The sequence below is a fragment of the Erythrolamprus reginae genome, chromosome 2, assembly GCF_031021105.1.
Source record: "Erythrolamprus reginae isolate rEryReg1 chromosome 2, rEryReg1.hap1, whole genome shotgun sequence".
NCBI classification, from domain to species: Eukaryota; Metazoa; Chordata; class Lepidosauria; order Squamata; family Dipsadidae; genus Erythrolamprus; species Erythrolamprus reginae.
Genome location: NC_091951.1, coordinates 177667440 through 177688996, shown reverse-complemented (window position 1 = coordinate 177688996; position 21557 = coordinate 177667440). Strand labels below are relative to the sequence as shown.

The following is a 21557-nucleotide window of genomic DNA, read 5'->3' as shown; positions in this document are numbered from 1 at the left end:
CCCCCCCCCCCCCCTCCACCCTTTTCTCTCTTTAATAGGGCGGAAACCAGATTACTGGCAGCTTTCCATTTCTCCGACGGTGGACAACAGGGAATATATTTTTCCCCTGGGCTTCCCGGGTGGTTTGATCGATTTTATTTTTTTATTTTTTCTGGGAGTGGGGAGAAGAAAACTGGGGTAATAAGAAAAAGGCCCCTGCCTCTTGTCTCTCCCCCCACCCAAACGTGCGCTCTCTATAGTCTATTCCCTGGTGGTGGCGTTTACATTTTCCTTTAGGGTTAGCATGGTTGAGCGTCTGCCTGAAAGCTGGATACAACAGATTAGGTTATTTGGGGGTTTTAAATGTTATTTTAAGGTTGACTAAAATAAATACGGCCGCCTGTGCGTACGCACACTTCTGCACACCCCCACACACAAATGTTTCAGTTTATTTTTTCCCTTCTCTTCCACAAAGACGCAATTTCCTCTTTGTGGCTGCATAGATGATATTTCCTTTTTTTTTTTTTTTTTTTACATTTCCCTCTTCCCTCAGCCTGTGACTTAATTGTGACTTTCGACCTGCATTGTAATGTAACTCCCAGAATCTACAGTCATGACATGAGTAGGATGTTACTAAACAAATATTTGGCTCTTGCTGTGAATGGATTTCTGGGGAGCAGTTTGGTGAGATTTAGATTCATGCACATCCTTATATGAATGTTTACGTAGGATGCACTGGAGGCCATGGTGAAATCTGTCATGGATCTGATGTTTTTTGATGCTACTGTGACACAATAAGATGGATTCAAGGTGCCTATCCTCCTGATTTTTGCATGAAAACTTCTATTAAAATAGAGGTCATAGTTATCTGTTCATTATAATGGTCACTGCAATAACATTGTTGGCACATATAAAAAGGCCAAAAACCCCTAGATCTGAATCAGAGATTCCTGTGAATCCCCCAGGTTTTGCTTGGAGTCCTTATGAAACAATTATCAGAACACTAGTCTCACTTGTTCTGTGCAGACAAATGTGCCATTGCAATCATGTATCTGTATTTTTACAATACTGCGTGTTGTAAAAATAGATCCAATGCAGTGATCGTCATAGAGCATCACCATTTTATATGGAACACACCTGAAATCACCAACAAATCATAGATTCTTCCCCCTGCACAGACAGAATCATTATAATCATCGATCTTCTAATTTTGTGTGCTTAGTATCTCTCTGTAAAGAAATGGCTTCAGTCCAGTTTTGAGATTTAGTTTTAGAAGTACAGTAAGAATATAATGTGTTTTCTTCCATTATTTGGTAAAATGTCCCTCCAGATTTAGTGTCCCTCCATTTGTTAATAATTGCCAGGCAAAGTTGTCTTGGAAGTACTACTTGACTAATTTAAGCTTTTTTCTGAATCCATCTTTTAAAAAAGAATTTTTGACCCTTCTACATCATAATTTAGAGAAATGCTTAGGCAGAATATGATGGTTGAGGATGTAACAGTCGCTGAAAGAACCAGGTCACATTCTTTCCATTCCTTCCATTCATTCCACTTGTATACATCTGACCACATCAATGATGGATATAATCTGCAGGTTCACATGGATTCAACATAAAAACAATAAGAATCCACCTTTTTCATAATTGATGCAAATATCATTTTGTGCAGAAAGATGGAATCTGTGATTTGTAAGTGGTACTCAGTAGTTTCAGTAGTTTTCATGTAAAAAAAATATGAGGATCCATTTTATCCCGGCCTGGATCCAGGTTTTAATTTCCTCCATTTGGGTAATCAGATGGACCTTTTAAAAAAAAATATTGGTTTGTGGGAAGCTTTGCTGTTGACTGAGAATTACAAATATACTTTATGCAGTTAAGAGCTGCTAGATGATAGGCCATTTGTCTGCCTGGATAATTGCTGCAGTTTCTGTTTTATTCCCCCTGCATATGTTTATTATATATATCTTACCACTTGGTGCAGTGATATCATAACTTGTGTTAGAATATATAGGGAATTCCCATCAGCAATATTGCCTATCATTGAACGTCATAGTGGGTGGACTTGATAATCAGTATTTGGTAGATAAGATTAAAAAATGGATAGTGTAACCAGTTTTACCATTTTAAAGATAGTGAATAGTTGAAGTGAATAGTTGTTTAAATATATGGATATTTGTACATATTCTGAAGTATGAGAGTGACATGATGCACCATTTGTTCTTGATATGATATGGGCATTTTATAGGATGTTGGTCACATTTACACCTTTGACTTTCCTAGTCTGGCTCACAATGTTGGTATTGTTGGTAACTGTGGGCTGTTGGCTCTCCCCAACCATCCTAGTTTTTCATATGGCTCTTTAGGAAAATTAATTGCCCACTCCTGCTGTATAATGATTCAAATGTATACAAGCTTAAATACACATATAAGCAAGTGGCTCCAAAACTACACTGAAGTTAGGAAAGTTGGTGACGCTAAACAGGAGTTTATTTTTGTGACAAATGACTAGGAATTCTGGGATTGAAAAGCATTGAACATTTGAAGTAAGCATTCTTTAATTTTAATTGTATGTTAGTTGCATCCAGGTCAATGGTCTCAAAATATTAATTAATTAATTAATTAATTATTAGAGTTGAAAGGGACCTTTTTATTATTTAATACACTTGTATGCGGCGCCTCTCCAAAGACTCTTGATGACCCCTCTCCAAAGACTCTTGATGACCCCTTGATAGAACTCACTTGACTAAAACTTATCCATGACTACTAGGAATGATTTATCTCACTTATGCTGCTGGTTGGCAGGGCAGCATCTCTTTGAAAGCAAAATGAATTTTAAAAGGGATCTAGGTGGTTGGGGAGTTTAGAAAACAATGAAGAATTTTTGAGCTTTCTATATGATCTGCAGCCTGTTTCAATGCATATGTAAGTACTTCATGAAGTTCCTGTTTATGCTAAAAACACAACCTGAAATTGTATTTCAGACACAAATGGCACATTTCCTCTTAATATTTCCCCTTTTAGTTGTTTTCTTAACTCTCCAGGTTGTTTTCTGCTCACTGGCTGTTGAACTATTGTCTTCTGTTCTCACAAAATGACAATCCTAAGTGAATTTTGTGAAACAAAAGAAGCTGTTGTAAGTTAAACAAGAATTAATAAAACATACAGAATTCATTGTTACTGTGCCTGAATTTCCTTTTGGGACACATGTATGAATCATTTTTCAAAAGTCAAATAGTAGTCTCATTCCTGCAAAGCTGTAATTTTCTAAGGAGAATACAAAGTTAATTATTTCAGAAGGGGACATTTTATGAATTATTTTACCCAGATAATATATTTGTCATGACAGGCTGGATTCTAAGCAGTTACTTAATTAGTTCAAGGGATTGAACTAATGGATATATTTTTTTGTTTGGTGGAGACGGTGCCTACTCCCATATATATCATAATTCTTTTATAATAGCTCTTTTTGTTCATTTTTTGTCGTTTAATTTGTGTTAACATTAGATCTGCTGTTCATTTTTTTCTTTTGTTCAATCATGTTTGATTCCCAGAGAGACTGCTTGGACAAGTCCCTGCAGTTTTCTTGGCAAGGTTTTTCAAAAGTGGTTTGTCATTGCCTCCTTCCTAGAGCTGAGAGAAAGGGACTAGTCCAAAGTCATCCAGCTGGCTTTGTATATAAGGCAGGACTAGAACTCATGGTCTCCCAGTTTCTAGCTTGATGCCTTAACTACTGTTACAAACTGACTCTCATTCAAATACCACAAACCAACCATATAGTTGGCCAAGTGGAATTAATTTTTGGATCTTGAATGAAGAAACTTAAAGAGATGACTGTTTTAAGTGTCCTATATTATATGATTTTTGCACTATAAAATGTGTACGGTACAAAATTAATAATTGAGCAAAGATCACATGCCTTGCTTGTATAATGCATTACATTTTAGTAATACAGTACTGGGCTATAGAGAAATCATTAAAACTAAAGGCCTATTGATATTCAAATATTAATATGCAAATAAGAATACTGAGAAAACAGGTAATTCAATACAAATCATTACGGGATGTTGCTGTATTTCTGTACAGTGGTCTTTAAGGAGAATAGCATTCTTGCTACTGCAGAAACTGTTCAAGTCTGATCCATGATTTTCTTCTGCACAATATTTGGGTGGGAAGCAATAATGTTATATCATTATATAGGAACATTATCTTTGTAAACGTGCATGAATATCTCTATGTACATCTTTAGAATAGAAATGTTATTTATTTAATAGCAAATTTATATAATTTTCTTGCCCTTGCCCTTCATATTTCTGCCCATCCTATTATAGTTTTTTAAAATTTGTTTTACCATTTTTATATGTTTTCCCAATCATCAACTTTCAGGGCTTTTTTTGTTATATTGTTGGTTTTGTTATGTTGATGTTTTCTTGTTATAGTCTTCTTGTTTTGATATGTAGCTCTGCAATATATAAATATAAATTTCCAATGTCAGATTTGATTGACCCAGTTTCATTTATGGCACAAGCAATTAATTGGAATAGTATTAGATTTGGAGAAATGAAAAATATTCCTTTTTATATCATTTTCAATAAATCCTACATTGGGAATATTTGGCTGATTTAAAAAAAACCACCCAGTTTTTATAATGTTATAACTTACCTTACACAGATTAATTAAAGTATGCAGTGGTCTGCTTATTCTGCATTGTTTGCATAGCATCTGATCTTGATACGCTATCCCTGAAGCTGCAATTCAAAGCACTGCAGTGCTTTTTCAGCATAGCCCAGTAAGGATGCTAATTCAATATGGAAACATGTTTACATAGGGATGTCTGTATCGATAGCATGCTACTCGCCCTGCATATAGGTACTTCTTTGTTGTATTCTGATTATTGTTGAGTGAAAATTATATATATAGAAAATGGAAACTCATGTAAACTAGTAATGTTTCCTCCCTGGGGAATTCTGATTCTTAAAGAGAATAAAGATTTTTTACAGAATAATTTCTGCACCGTTGAGCCAACTAAATTTTCCAGAAAGCTAAAAACATCAGATTTCAGGTAAGCATTTCTATTAAGAGGGACCTTTGTCTACATTGATTAGTTGTTTACTGCTATTGCTGATGCCTTTTGGGGATGGTTTTATGCCAAAGATGAAGTACTTTTCACTGGAATTAGTATAAGCAAAAGCTCTATAAAACTATACAGGCTTGAAGGGGAATACTTCAACCACTTCTGCATCATCCTATAAAAAGGATGCCAATCAAAAGCCTTGAATGTGATAACAGTTTTTATTTGGCATCCTGCTCAGCTATGTTTGTGTATAGTGGTATATTGTTTGTTACAATCTTAATTTGACAAACCAGTGCACAAATTCTAAGCCATCCACTTACCCACCCTTGCTTCTTCCTAACCTTTATTTATTTGTTATTTATTTATTATTTACATTTATAGGCCGCTCTTCTCCAGTGGATTCAGGGCAGTGTACAAGATAAAAATGATACAAATTTTAAAAACCCAAGCGTAAAAAACATTCAAAATAAGACAGTACAAAATTTTAAAAACCCCAACATTAAAAAACCATTCAACCAAAAGTCATACACCAGACATACTATCAGCCAGAGCAGAGAGTTCATGCTCAGTGGCTCCAGGCCTGCCGGCAAAGGCATGTTTTTAAAGCCTTTCGGAAGGCCAGGATGGTGGGGACAGTGTGAATCTCTGGGGGGAGCTGATTCCAGAGGACCAAAGCCGCCACAGAGAAGGCCTTTCTCCTCGGCCCTGCCAGTCGACATTGCTTGGCTGATGGGACCTGGGGAAGGCCGACCCTGTGGAATCTGACTGGCCGCTGGGATTCATGAGGCAGGAGACGGCCCTGTACGTACTCTAGTCCTAAGCCATGTAGGGCTTTATAGGTAACAACCAACACTTTAAATTGCATCCAGAGATCAATCGGTAGCCAATGCAGCTCGCAGAGTGATGTGGTTAAACGCATGACTGCTTGCTTCATTTTGGACAAGCTACAGTCTCCGAATGTTCTTTAAAGGTAACCCTATGTAGAGTGCATTGCAGTAATCAAGCCTTGAGGTGATGAGGGCATGAGTGACTGTGAGGACAGGCTCCCTGTGCAAATAGGGCCGCAACTGGTGCACCAGGTAGACCTGTGCAACCATCCCCCTTGCCACAGCTGAGAGATGTTGTTCTAACCTCAGCTGTGGATTGAGAGGACTCCCAAGTTGCGGACCTTCTCTGAGGGGGTCAGAAGTCCTCCCCCGAGTGATGGAAGGACATATGGTGTTGTCCTTGGGAAGCAAAACCCACAGGCACACTGTTTTGTCTGGATTAAGTCTGTTGACACCCATCCAGGCCCCCACAGCTTCCAGGCACTGGCATATTACCTCCACTGCTTCATTGAACTGACATGGGGTGGAAATGTACAGCTGAGTGTCCTTAACGTACTGATGGAAACTCAGCCTGTGTGGTCAGATGATCTCTACCTAGTGGTTTCATTTAGATGTTAAACTAAATGTTAGACTTAGATGTTAGAGAACCGACCCCTGAGGCACCCCACAAAGGAGGGACCTAGGAGCCAATTCTGACCTCCCCATCAACTCCTATTGCAACTGACCGGAGTGGTAGGAGGAGAACCAATGTTTTACATGGTGGTTTTATCTTTTGCTATAACCATTTTATCTTCTGCTATAAATTAAAGCAGTTCAGAAATTTGGAAGCGCTAGTATTGATTTCTAGCGACCAATAGATAGGTGCATGGAGTTACCTCAAGTCATAGTGGCATGCATTTTGTGATATACAGGATATAAATATAGGATTATATTCTGACTTCTGTTTTAGATCTGTATTTTTAAAAAATCATATTGCTTTAAAAATTTGCTTATTTTTACTAGATATTGTTTACTATGCATATTCAATAAAGGCCTTGTAATAGCAACTTATTTCCATTTTGTTTCTGTTAGTGGATATATCAGTATAGGCCTCTACAAAAAAAATACTATATGGCCACCATGTGAAGATTATTTATACATGATATTGGCGTACAAGTCAATAATAATAATAACAACAACAACGTTGGAAGGGACCTTGGAGGTCTTCTAATCCAGTGTTTTTCAACCAGTGTGCCGTGGCACACTAGTGTGCCGCGAGACATGGTCAGGTGTGCCGCGAAAAAGGAAGCTCAGGTTCAAGTTTCGCAACTTTTTGCTGAGAGAGAGAGAGTAACAGAGAGAGAGAAAGAAAGCGAGAGAGAGAGAGAGAAAGAGATAGAGAAAGTGTGTGTGAGAGAGAGAAAGCAAGAGAGAGAAAGAAAAGAGAGAGAAAGCAAGTGTCAGAGAGAAAGAAAGCAAGAGGGAGAGAGAAAAAGAGAGAAAGCAAGCAAGAGAGAAATAGATAGATAAATGAGCAAAAAGGGGAGGAAAAAAGAGAAATGAGAAAATGATTGAGGCAGAGAAAGGAAAGAGAGAGAAAGAAAAGAAAAGAAAGAGAGAAGTGACTCTTGATTTAAAGCATATGATAAAAAGCACCCAAAGAATAAGAGAGAGAAAAAACCCAGCCCTCACCTGTTTTTGGAAATGGTTCAAGAGTGTGTATACACACACACACACACACACAAGCGTGGGGAGGAGACAGGGATGGAAAAAGAGAGGCAAGTGTCTGAGGGTGTCATTTTGTGTCATTTTGGTTGGTGGTGTGCCCCAGGATTTTAAAATGTAAAAAATATGCCGCGACTCAAAAAAGGTTGAAAATCACTGTTCTAATCCAACCCCCTGCTTGGGCAGGAGACCCTACACTATTTAAGACAAATGGTTATCCAACATCTTCTTAAAAACTTCCAGTGTTGGAGCATTCACAACTTCTGGAGGCAAGCAGTTCCACTGATTAATTATTCTAACTGTCAGGAAATTTCTCCTTAGTTCTAAATTGCTTTTCTCCTTGTTTAGTTTCCACCCATTTCTTCTTGTTCTACTCTCAGCTGCTTTGGAGAATGGTATGACTCCTTCTTCTTTGTAGCAACCCCTGAGATATTGGAACACTGCTATCATGTCTCCCCTAGTCCTTCTTTTCATTAAAGTAGACATTCCCAGTTCCTGCAACTGTTCTTCATACGTTTTAACCTCCAATCCCCTAATCATCTTTGTTGCTCTTCTCTGTCAAATGTTATGGGTCTCTCAGGAAGTTATCATATGATACAATGATTTGTCAAGATCCTCAATTTCTGTTTCTGACAAAATGTCTAGTTGTCCAACCTTAACTAAAGTTTGACCATGTGCCAGATCCTGCATGTTTACTAATGAGCCAAGGCTATTTATGTTTAAATTATGCCTTTGATAATTTGTGGCTATGACCTTGACAATTTTCATGTTATCAGAAGCACACTGCAGAACCCTGTGCTTTTGTCAAAATAAAGTAGTTTTGTGATGCTATCTATCTCCCCCCCCCCTTTGAATCTGGGTGCAACAGAACAAAATGTGTACAAAAGGAGTAAGGTTTATGGCTTAACACTACTTTTGTTATTTGCCTGCCTTCTCATGGATGCTTCTGTATCCCACTTTTTCTTTGACTTGAGAACTTCCTTTCTTCTGTGATTCTTCTCTTTTAAGCTTTGTAAAAAATTTCAGGAGCTTCCTATAATAATTTATTCCCATCATTTGCTTATATTATTCATGCATAATTTGCTTTCACTAATTATAGAGGTGACTTTTTTCCTCTAACATTATGTGTGTTTTTATAGTGCGATAAGTATGTGTATTTTTAAATCATTGAAAACATTAATGGGCAATTAGCCAATTTAATACCTCATGCGAAGAGGGCATTTATTATTCTTTGGCAGCTTATTAAAGCTATTGATTTTGTAGAGGTTTGGAACGTAAAAAATTGCTGCCTTTAATTTCTGTTTAGCCTTTTGCTTGTAAATAATGTGCTGCTGGTTTTGATTGAAGTTCCTTAGCCATTACTTCTTATTGGGGGTGGCTGAAGGGAAACACTCTCTAATAGAATTAGCCAATGAGAAGCAGTGAGAAATAATCCATGATATAGAGATGCTGCACCAATTTGAGTGGTTGCAGAAATAAACACATGTTTAATAATTATTATTTTAGGTATTGTAAATATTTATTTTAGGTATTGTGTCTGTGTTTGAAAGTTTGAAAAACTAAAACTGCAGTAATAAGTGTGTTGTTGGGTACAATTTTACAAATCCTGTAGTGCTGACAAAAGTCCTGTCTGGAATATTCCTTAGAGCAGTGTTTCCCAACCTTGGCAACTTGAAGAGATCTGGACTTCTTTGGCTGGGGAATGCTGGCTGGGGAATTCTGGGAGTTGAAGTCCAGATCTCTTCAAGTTGCCAAGGTTGGGAAACACTGCCTTAGAGAACTGGATGGTGAGAAATTCAAGACAGAAAGGGAAATACTTAGTGCATGGTTACATTTTGGTTCTTGATTTCTAAAGATAGAATTATTGCAATTTGCTTGGCCATTTTAATGAAAAAGTGGACAAATCTAGGGAAAGTAATTATATTAGTAGCTGTTCATTGAGCCATTTCATAAACATGTTTAACATAAGATGTAACACGGGTCTGAAATTAAGTTATTTTATAATAATCTGTTGTGTACTTTCCAGGTGTTTCAGTTTTGGGAATGAATGAAATGTTGGATTAGGTCTTTTATTGGATCCAGTGCACTACTACTAATCAGTATAGATTAAGATATTTCTCCCCAGCATTCTTTATCTTGGTGAGACTTTGTAATTTGAATGAATGCTTCTTGTCAGATAATTCACTATATGAGAAAAGAGTTTGGAAAGAATGGTCTCTAAAGATAAAAGAACTGGCAAGGTAAGAATAAAAATTCCTGTTGTCATACTTCAGCTTTATTCCTCCTCTCAACTCTGTCAGCTTCTTTAGGACAGAGTTTGCTTGAGCTCATATGCTATTGAGTTTAGTTCTGACAATGAGGAGAAATAGAGTATCTGTTGTAAACTCCAGAGATAACTTCTTTCTCCTGTATAAATAATAATAGGCTTTCCTGGATAATCAAGAATATAAAATTATGTGGATACTAATGGAATAGGCCTCTTTAATCTCTGTGAAATTATGCAATATTAAGTAGCATGTTGGCTAGTAAATTCAACCTTGATTCACAGCACTGAGCTCATAGGTAGCAATAGATTTAAAAATCAGGTTTACCAGAAACAAAAAATTAATGTTATGGTATATTTAAAACAAACCATACTATAGATTGATTGATGCCTTCAAGTCAATTTTGATTCCTGGCAACTGTCTCAACAAGTTCCTGAAGTTGTTTTGATAAACCTTTATACATGTGGTTTGTCTTGTCTTCTTAGAGCTGAAAAAAGAGTGATTGGGCCAAGTTCACCCAGATGGTTTCATGCTTAAGACGGTACTAGAACTTACAACTTCCTGGTATCTAGCTGGATGCCTTCACCGCTAACATAGACTGCCTTATACTTAACAGTTAAGGATAATTAAATAGCTTGTGAAGGGGAGAGCATTTAGGACTGAACAGCATGACCAGATCATAGGTCTTCATTCCTTATCAACTGCTCATGGTTCAAATAAAATTTTAGACACAATGTATTTCTATTGAGGCTAGGGTATAACTATTTGATAAACAAATTCAATTAAGCAATGAATACTCTGAGTAACATAATTACATTTTCCTCCAGTGGATTCCTGTTCCTATCTGTTTAACTATAGGTGAGTCAAAGGCGAAATCAACATTTTGGATGTGTCTGGGCATGTTGTTTACTAAGATGTGTTCTGATTGAAGAGAGGAATGGCTGCATTACAGGACAGCTATTTTCCAAAACACAGACAGGCACATTAGCATTAAGAGAGTGTTTTTTTTGTTATCCTTAATGAATATGTAAAAAAAATCAGAATATTCAATAGGGATGTTTATTTATTTAAAGATTGGTGTGGCCATGGATCCTAGAATGCAACTCAGGACAGCTATATGTATTAATAGTGTTTAAAAGTTTGAGAACCCTTTGGGTGTTCAATATTTCTGCATAAAAATGACCTAAAGCTTGATCCGTTTTTCACAGAAGTCCCAAAACTGGGCAAATAGAACCCAATTAAACAAAGTAAAAAGAGTAAGAAAGTATTATGCTTTTTTCATTGGCTTATAGAGGAAAATGATCCAAAGTTACATATTTGTGTGTGACAAAAGTTTTAAGAGCCTTTGTTTTTAGTAATTGGATGATCAATTGCCATTTATGTGATATATCTTTTTATTCAAATGGACAATTCTTGTTTTAAAATCTAGTTAAATCAAAAACAGAACAATTCTATGTGTATTAAAACTGCACTTATATTCTGTACAGCAGTGATTTTCAATCTTTTTTGAGCCGCGGCACATTTTTTACATTTACAAAATCCTGGGGCACACCACCAACCAAAATGACACAAAATGACACTCTAACACAGTACATATTATACATATAGTTAATAATATAATTTCTAAACGTATTTATACTCATCTAGTGTGAATAGGATAGACATAACCAGCTGAGGCTGAGGCTTCATCTAGTGGTGGCAACATTTACCTCCAGTCCTGATCAGGGGGAGTAGCAGCTTCAACTACTCACCGCGGCCACACAATGACAAGTGTGCAGCAGCCCAAGCCGGGGACCTTCCTGGGTGTGGATGAGAGGCGGCCTGCTATTGGTTCTTTGCTACTGTTGGGATGAATCCTAGAAGGTGATTGGTCAGTGAGCATTCCATGTGTCTCCACTCTTCCTGTCGCTGATAGCTGGAGGAATTCTGAGGGGAATGTTTATGTTTGGATGGAGGCGGCTGGCAGCAGGCCGGATAAATGGCCTCCATGGGCCGTATCCAGTACATGGGCCGTAGTTTGGGGAGCCATGTTTAATTTCCCCATGGCACACCTGACCATGTCTCACGGCACACTAGTGTGCCACGGCACACTGGTTGAAAAACACTGCTGTACAGTAATCTGAGTTTATTCTTGATTTCGGTTAGGCTGAGAGAGAGAGAGTGTGTGACTGGATCAAGGTCACCCAGCTGCCTTTCCTGGTTAAGATGGGACCTCTGCTTTTTAGCCTAATCCCAAGGGAATGAATCTTGGGGTTTTTTATTTATATATTTTTGCTGCTTTAGTGTTGCTGCAGTGCTGCTGTTCAGACTTTGCTAGCGGGAAGGTGGCAAGAAGCATCAGCAATCATTTCAGTTGCTTCTGTTCCCCATCAACTTGTGTGAAACTGTCAGGAAACGTTGGAAATGAGATCACATGGCCGCAGCTGATTGCAGTCACATGGAGGTGGCATGCTTGTGGCAAGCTTGCAGGAAGGAAATAAATGGAGAAAAGGGAGACTCTCTGGCAATTTCTTTGTGTTAGCATGGTTCTGGTCACTAACATATTCCCTTGCTCCCTTCCCTACCTGGCAGCAACCATTTACCTACCTATTGGGAAGGGTAGGTGTTCTGTCTGGGTGCCCCCAGACTTCAACACCAACTGGAAAAAGCAGCCAGACAGGCTGGTAAAAGCAAAAGCACTTTATAGTTTGAAAAATAAACACAGAGAAAAACCTGTTCTTCCCAACAGGCAGGCTATGAGACTTCACAGCAGAGTCCTGATGGCCAGACAATACAGCAGACTTCTTGCTGGCACACCCACCACTGTAGAGAATAAGACCCACACCTTTTCCCCCCAAGGTTTCAGTATTCAAAGTCACAAACCAGAATTCCAAGACGCCAAAGATCACAGCCAGGTCCCAGGACTCCCAAAGATAATACTCCACAAGCCAGGAAGGGTGGGTCTGCCTTTTCAGCCTTTCCAGAGAGCACCACACCCAAACCCAGCTGTTGCCTCTTTAGTGCTGAAAGTACCTGGCTAATTGTCCCCTTCCTTGTGTTGCTCTTCTCTGCCGGAGATCGATTATTGCTTGTGCATTTTCATCTAAGGAATCCAGGCTGCTTGCTGGGGAGAGCTCCCTCTCGGGGGACTTTGGCTGTCCTCCCTCTCCCTCAGCCTGAGATTCCTCCTCCCCGTCTGCCTGAACCTCCTGTTCCTCATCCTCCCCCTCTGAGCAGGAAGCTGGCAGAGGATCAGCCGTTCCCTGAGGGGCCTCAGACGGAATCACAACAGGTAGGAAGGTGGGAGAGGAGGGATGGGGGAGGAAAAGAGAAAAGGGAAGGAAGGAAGGAAGGAAGGAAGATTTCTAATGCTCATTGCTACCTTCAGACAAGGAAATGGGAAGCCGTCAGAAATTTGGAAGTCATCTTTTTTGTCCACCTGTGATTATTTTGTTTCCATGTTTAGATAAGAAAGTATCTGGAATGTTTCAGGTCATGAGTTGTCTAGTACAGTGTTTCCCAACCTTGGCCATTTGAAGGTATCTGGACTTCAACTCCCAGAATTCCCCAGCCAGCATTCGTTGGCTGGGGAATTCTGGGAGTTGAAGTCCAAATATCTTCAAGTGGCCAAGCTTGGGAAACACTGGTCTAGTAGTACATTCTACTTCTAGCCTTTGTTTAATTTAAGAAATCAGGAGGGCGTATATAGTTTTCTCTCTTTATATTTCCCCCCACAACAGCTCTGAAAAACAGGTTGGGTAATGAGATCGTAACTGTCACAGTGCCACCCAGTGAGCTTTGGTGGCTGAAGATGAGAACCTCACTCTCCTGACTCTTACTTCAACATAGCTGCTTTAAGAGGAACGGAAGTCCTGCTTTGAAACACTGGGAAATTTTACAGAGTATTTTAGTCAGCATTAATTTGAAGGAAGTTTGATGGGTCTCAGTAGTATTTCCTCTTATTTATCTAGGGCGGCTACATGAGTTGGATATTTTTTTGACTTCTGTTATATTAGCACACATAAATATGTTGTCAAATATATAAATATAATTAAAGTTACAAGGGTTGAGATTCTCAGGAACCCAAATCTACCTTCAAGTAGGGTGTCAGAAAATATATAATCTTTGGTGGATGTTTTTGATCTTTGGTGGAAAGAATTTGATGCAAGTCCAAACGCAACCCAGTTTTTCTACAATCGTGTAGTGACAGATTGGGTCATCAGTAGTGTTCAAACAGTTCTGCCAAGATCCTCACAACTGTGTTTAAACAGCTGGTAGAGATTCCTTGTGGAGAAAATAGGAATTATCAGTATGCCATGACATAGGTGCCCTAGAAACAGGGTTTTAACCAGTAGCCTAGACCTTATATGATTTCAAAGTTAAGGTAATTTTGTAATGCCTGCAAGTGTGCCTTAGGCGGAAACGAAGAAACTATATTAAACCCTCAATCTGAGTATTGCATTGGCAGTTCTGTGTTAGCAAAAACTTCAGAAGAGAAGGATTTAGGGGTAGTGATTTCTGACAGTCTCAAAATGGGTGAGCAGTGTGGTCGGGCAGTAGGAAAAGCAATTAGGATGCTTGGCTGCATAGCTAGAGGTATAACAAGCAGGAAGAGGGAGATTGTGATCCCGCTGGTGAGACCACATTTGGAATACTGTGTTCAGTTCTGGAGACCTCACCTACAAAAAGATATTGACAAAATTGAACAGGTCCAAAGACGGGCTACAAGAATGGTGGAAGGTCTTAAGCATAAAACGTATCAGGAAAGACTTAATGAACTCAATCTGTATAGTCTGGAGGACAGAAGGAAAAGGGGGGACATGATCGAAACATTTAAATATGTTAAAGGGTTAAATAAGGTTCAGGAGGGAAGTGTTTTTAATAGGAAAGTGAACACAAGAACAAGGGGGCACAATCTGAAGTTAGTTGGGGGAAAGATCAAAAGCAACGTGAGAAAATATTATTTCACTGAAAGAGTAGTAGATCCTTGGAACAAACTTCCAGCAGACATGGTTGGTAAATCCACAGTAACTGAATTTAAACATGCCTGGGATAAACATATATCCATCCTAAGATAAAACACAGGAAATAGTATAAGGGCAGACTAGATGGACCATGAGGTCTTTTTCTGCCGTCAGTCTTCTATGTTTCTATTCAATTTTAAGAGGTTTGGGAAGCTATCTCTCACCTTGTTTATGTGCCAAAAGCCACAACATTTGCATCCAGAGCTCCTCCTCCTGATTTTATCCCACCAACTTTACCTTCTATTTTTAGTGCTTTTATTATAATATTTGGTCGGTGTTATTTATTTTTATTACTTTTCTTCTGAAGATGGCACCAAGGAAACTTTCATTGGTTTTTATATTTTATGTAAGCTCCTGAGAGCTGCTTCTTCTTTTTTACTGCAGCGGGATAGAAATGGGATAAATAAAAACAGGAGGAATGTCTCCTTGCTGCTAAGGAATTGGCTTAGTCCCTCTGTTGTGTTCTGTGGGGAGCAGTTTGCTTTAGATCATAATATTTAGAAAATTCTGTTCCCTGGTGTGGCAATTTTGATGAGTAAGATGGAGAGAAGTAGAAGCCTCATCCCCTGTGCAAATCTCTTCTGGCACTCACCAAGATCAGCTCCCTGGTGATTGTATCTCTGTAATTGTAATGCAGTTACATGGCATCCAGAATATACTGTAGTTTTCCCTGTCATAAGTGAGGCCAGTTTGTGACAAGTAGTGAGACATGATCTAGCAAGTTCTTTTCCCAGATATTTTTGATTAAATTTTTTGGCCTGGAATTCTGAAATAGCGATGGATAAGAATGAGTGCTTCTAAAGGCCTTCTATACTTTGGATTTTAAACACCCAGTGTTGTCTCGATCATTATTTTTTTTCCATTTGGTTTGCATATCGGTCGTCAGCTTGGCTATGTAATTATAACAGTAAGCACTATGTGTCTGCTGTTGTCTGAGTCCTGTGCCCATAGTTAATTATGCAGATTTCATAAACTCTCACCAATATTCAAAGAAATTGTATTTTTTTAAAAAAAAAAGATTGACAAGACAAAAAACATTAAGTGGTAAAGTGAATGTGAATAGAAGTAAGTAAGCAGCAATTGATGGGGTCATTTCATAGGAGATTGAAGGTAAAGGGGAAAAAATTGTATAGTTAGTTGCTAGTTAACTCTTTGGAAACTGTTACTTGTAGTTATTGGTAAGACTTTAAATAAAAGTGCTCTCTATATCAGAGCTGAGTAATTAATTTTCCCAAGGAGCCACTTAAGAAACTGGGAGTATTTTGGAAGACCAAACCAATAGGGACTATAAGATGCACCAAGATTTCAAAGAGATAAGTAAGGGGGGAAAAATTTGTCCTCTCCGGCCCCCAGGAGCACTGTAGACCTCCCAAACCCTCTATATGCCCCATTTTCCACAAAACAGGCACATTTTTACCTGTTTTTGTAAGAAAGAGGAACACAGAAGGTTTGGGAGGCCTGCAGAGTGCTTCTCGGGTTTGGGAAAAGGTAAAAACGCCTCTGCTTTTGTGAAAATCGGTCCATTTTTTACCCACTTTTTGCAAAAATGGGAGCGTTTCCCCCCAGCCCCCAGGAGCACACTGCAGGCCTCCCAAACTCTCTGTACACTCTGTTTTTGTGAAAACAGGCCCATTTTTCACAAAAATGGGACATGGAGGTGGGGCTTCAGGAGGCCAAAAATGGCTGTATTTAGTGTATAAGATGCACCAACATTGCCACCCTCTTTTTTTGGGAGGGGGAAGGTCTGTCTTATAATCTGAAAAATATGGTACATAAATTGGGGGGGGGGGTCGCCTTCAAAATAAAAGCAATCCATGCAGGCCGGACAGAGACAGCTAAAGACTGAATTGGTCCTGGGGACCATAAAATGCCCAGGTCTACTCTATTCATTGGACCACTATAATGTGATATATGTGGGCCTGCCTGTGGAGATGTCCCAAAAGCTACAACTAATATAAAATACAGCAGCTAGATTACTGATTACTGATTTTTGGAGAGATTTGGGGCAAGAAACAAAGCTTTTGGGGGAGCGATATTTGGAGAGATTTGGGGCAAGAAATGAAGCTTTGGGGGGAGCAATATTTGGAGAGATTTGGGGCAAGAAATGAAGCTTTTGGGAGAGCGGTTTTTGGAGAGATTTGGGGCAAGAAATGAAGCTTTTGGGGGAGCGATATTTGGAGAAGTTTGGGCCAAGATACAAAGCTATTGGGGGAGCAATATTTGGAGAGGTTTGGGGTAAGATACGAAGCTTTTGGGGAGCAATATTTGGAGAGGTTTGGGGCAAGATACGAAGCTTTTGGGGGAGCGATATTTGGAGAGGTTTGGGACAAGATACAAAGCTATTGGGGGAGCAATATTTGGAGAGATTTGGGGCAAGATACGAAGCTTTTGGGGGAGCAATATTTGGAGAGGTTTGGGCCAAGATACAAAGCTATTGGGGGAGCAATATTTGGAGAGGTTTGGGGTAAGATACGAAGCTTTTTGGGGAGCTATATTTGGAGAGATTTGGGGCAAGATACGAAGCGTTTGGGGGAGCGATATTTGGAGAGGTTTGGGACAAGATACAAAGCTTTTTGGGGAGCGATATTTGGAGAGGTTTGGGGCAAGATACGAAGCGTTTGGGGGAGTGATATTTGGAGAGATTTGGGGCAAGAAATGAAGCTTTTGGGGGAGCGATATTTGGAGAGGTTTGGGCCAAGATACAAAGCTATTGGGGGAGCAATATTTGGAGAGGTTTGGGGTAAGATACGAAGCTTTTGGGGAGCGATATTTGGAGAGATTTGGGGCAAGAAATGAAGCTATTGGGGGAGCGATATTTGGAGAGGTTTGGGACAAGATATGAAGCTTTTTGGGGAGCGATATTTGGAGAGGTTTGGGGCAAGATACGAAGCTTTTGGGGGAGCGATATTTGGAGAGGTTTGGGACAAGATACGAAGCTTTTTGGGGAGCGATATTTGGAGAGATTTGGGGCAAGAAATGAAGCTTTTGGGGGAGCGATATTTGGAGAGGTTTGGGCCAAGATACAAAGCTATTGCGGGAGCAATATTTGGAGAGGTTTGGGGTAAGATACGAAGCTTTTGGGGAGCGATATTTGGAGAGATTTGGGGCAAGAAATGAAGCTATTGGGGGAGCGATATTTGGAGAGGTTTGGGACAAGATATGAAGCTTTTTGGGGAGCGATATTTGGAGAGGTTTGGGGCAAGATACGAAGCTTTTGGGGGAGCGATATTTGGAGAGATTTGGGGCAAGAAATGAAGCTTTTGGGGGAGCGATATTTGGAGAGGTTTGGGCCAAGAGACAAAGCTATTGGGGGAGCAATATTTGGAGAGGTTTGGGGTAAGATACGAAGCTTTTTGGGGAGCTATATTTGGAGAGATTTGGGGCAAGATACGAAGCGTTTGGGGGAGCAATATTTGGAGAGGTTTGGGGCAAGATACGAAGCAAGCAAATGGGAAATCCCTGTGGTGACAGTCACAAGGCAGGGGAATCCCTTCAGCAGTCAGATAGCTCATGCGCAGTAGGAGAGCCCAGGGACCCGGGCTCAGGTTCGTAAGACGGAAAGGGTTTTTAAGATGAGGCAAAGAAATCTTAAATCCCAGGTTCGTATCTTGAAAAGTTTGTATGACGAGGGGTTCGTAAGATGAGGTATCACTGTATTTATTTATTTATTTATCTATCTATCTATCTATCTATCTATCTATCTATCTATCTATCCATCTATCCATCCATCTATTTATCCTGCCCAGTCCCAAATGGACTGCCGCTCAGACACTATACTTTTCTGCCCACACCGGAAAAAAATTAGAGGGAACATTGGTAAGTGCATTGTTTTTTTCTCCAAAAATCAGCCTGAAAGGACAAGTAGTTTTGAAACTACAGCAGCCTGAAGATTGCTGTAAAATCGTTTTTCAGGGTTTTATTTTGCAACGTTTGAGCCTGAACCATGTAAAAAGTAAGAGGACTAGGTACATGGGGTTTTGCCAGTTTATAAAGCTTTACAAGGTGTGCAGGTTCTCCAAATATCCCCAACATACTACTAAAACTGCCGCATTTATAGCTTGTAGAAGTTGGCCCAAAATGTCATTTTTGCTGACTCAGCATTTTGCAACCCTTTATTTGAGGTCTCCTAGAACTCCCAATTTTTAGTCTTTTGAACTACAATTTTGCACAACATAGTTTTATATCATAAAGAAACCGTGTGCCAAATTTCATCAAAATCTGAGATGGTGAGGTGGGGACCACTGGTCCACTTCACACGGAATAAACCCATATTGAAAAAAAAAATTAGATACAGAGAATGTTGTTGACCATTTGAATTGAACTTTTCTATATATGTTTTGGAAGATAGAATTAATTTATAAACAAAAGGTATAAATAATGGAGATTTAAGCAAACCATGTAAAATACACAAAAAAAGGAACAAGACAGTCGCCTATTCTCCACTTTCTTATTTACAGTATTTTAGTTCTTGAAATACTGAAAATAATACTCATATAAGATTCAATCAGAGATTAATAAGTTTAAAGCTTAAAAAGGATTTATAAATTAGGAGTCTTTGCAGGTGACTTGATATTGGTTTTAGAAGATTCTTCAAAGGGAATTAAAATATTAATGGGAAAACTAAAAGAAATTTTTAAGATGAACAAATAGAAGATGTTGACTAAAATATAATGGTACAAAATCAAATAGAATAAAATGTGCTTTAAGTTTGATAAGGTAAAATCCTTGGCTATAAATATGACAAATATGGATTGTTTGCATTTTCAAAATAATCATTTTAGGACTTGGAATGAAGTTAAAAAAGATATATTAAGATGGGACAAAATAATCTTATTGGTGGGGAGATTTTATGATTAAGATGAATGATTTATCTAAAATTTAATTTTTGTTTCAGACAGTCCCTGTTTTGAAATGGTGCACTATTTAAATAATGGCAGAGTGGTATATCTAAATTTATATGGCGGGGGAAGGTAGATATAAGGTGTTACAACAAGATGTAAAAGAAAGCAGAGAATTCGATTTATTTGATATGAAATTATATTTTGCAGCTTGTTTAGTTTGGATGAATTATTGGATGCTGCTGAGAAACTAAAGGAGCTAGAAGGACAAGATTTGAGATATCTCAAATCTATTTATGGTATGACAAAGTGAAGGTTAATGTAGATTTTAAAAACTATTTTGTTAGATGTGCCGTATTGAGATTATGAAACAGATATAAAAACAGGTTATGCCTGAAATTTAACTTTGTGGATCTCGCCACAAGAAATATTGTATACAAAAATAAGTAGATATACATGGTTAATTTATTCTGATAAAGTAGAATTTTGTCAAGGAGAATGCAAAATGAAAAGAATGAAGAGTTGGTGGTAGGAAGTATTGCTTGTCAATGTCTCTCTTATGTACTGTTGTTAAGATATAAAGTAGATAAAACAACTTTTGATTTTGGACGTTACAAGTCTGAGGTTGGAATATTACTGCTAAAATGGTTGGTAAATCCACAGTAACTGAATTTAAACATGCCTGGGATAAACATATATCCATCCTAAGATAAAATATAAAAAATAGTATAAGGGCAGACCAGATGGATCATGAGATGTTTTTCTGCCGTCAGTCTTCTATGTTTCTATGTTTCTAAATGTGTATTTTTTTATTGAAATACTAAACAAAAGAATAAGTGAATGTTCTTACATTTTTTAAAAAAATCCCCATCCATCCATCCAATCAATCTAGCGCAGTTTATGTAGAGAGGTCTGAGAAGAGTCCAAAACATAGTGGCAGCTTATAAGATAGAAGTAAGAACAGTATACAGTGAAAGGCACAACCAAGTAGGTACTATTGTGCTGGGGTAGGGTGCTGGGTGTTCACAGGGGTTTGGAAACTAAGATTCTGTGCAGTTCAGAGAACTCCTAAATGATAGGATAGGATGGGTTAGGATAGGATAGGAGGCAGATTTCGTAACTGCAGTGAGATTTACTTTTGCTTGGTAATTAATTTCCAATTACATGTTCTGAGCTTCCCTGTTACTTAGAGAAACTATAATTGTCAAGTGACAGTAATTGTAGTACTACACTCATTTTTGGACTTTTCCCAGCCTTTCAGTAATAGCTTTGTTCTCCGGAAAGATCACATAGATTGAAGGAATCACCAAGATGCTGAGATACTCTGTACTATATTTTGGTGGAAGGTCTTAAGCATAAAACGTATCAGGAAAGACTTAATGAACTCAATCTGTATAGTCTGGAGGACAGAAGGAAAAGGGGGGACATGATCGAAACATTTAAATATGTTAAAGGGTTAAATAAGGTCCAGGAGGGAAGTTTTTTTAATAGGAAAGTGAACACAAGAACAAGGGGACACAATCTGAAGTTAGTTGGGGGAAAGATCAAAAGCAACATGAGAAAATATTATTTTACTGAAAGAGTAGTAGATCCTTGGAACAAACTTCCAGCAGACGTGGTAGATAAATCCACAGTAACTGAATTTAAACATGCCTGGGATAAACATATATCCATCCTAAGATAAAATACAGAAAATAGTATAAGGGCAGACTAGATGGACCATGAGGTCCTTTTCTGCCGTCAGACTTCTATGTTTCTATGTTTCTATGTTTCTATTTTGAGAAAATATTTGGGGAAATAGTTTAAAAAAAAATAAAAAATCCTCCACAGCATCTGGCCAGATTCAGTTCAATTTTCAATCTTTTTGTTTCT

At 38.5% G+C, this 21557-nt stretch overlaps 1 protein-coding gene across 2 annotated transcripts in view; it reads left to right on the top strand.

Moving 5' to 3' along the window:
- The window catches only part of DIP2B (disco interacting protein 2 homolog B), a 250046-nt gene that overhangs the window by 311 nt on the left and 228178 nt on the right, over positions 1–21557 (top strand). The window lies entirely within an intron of this gene.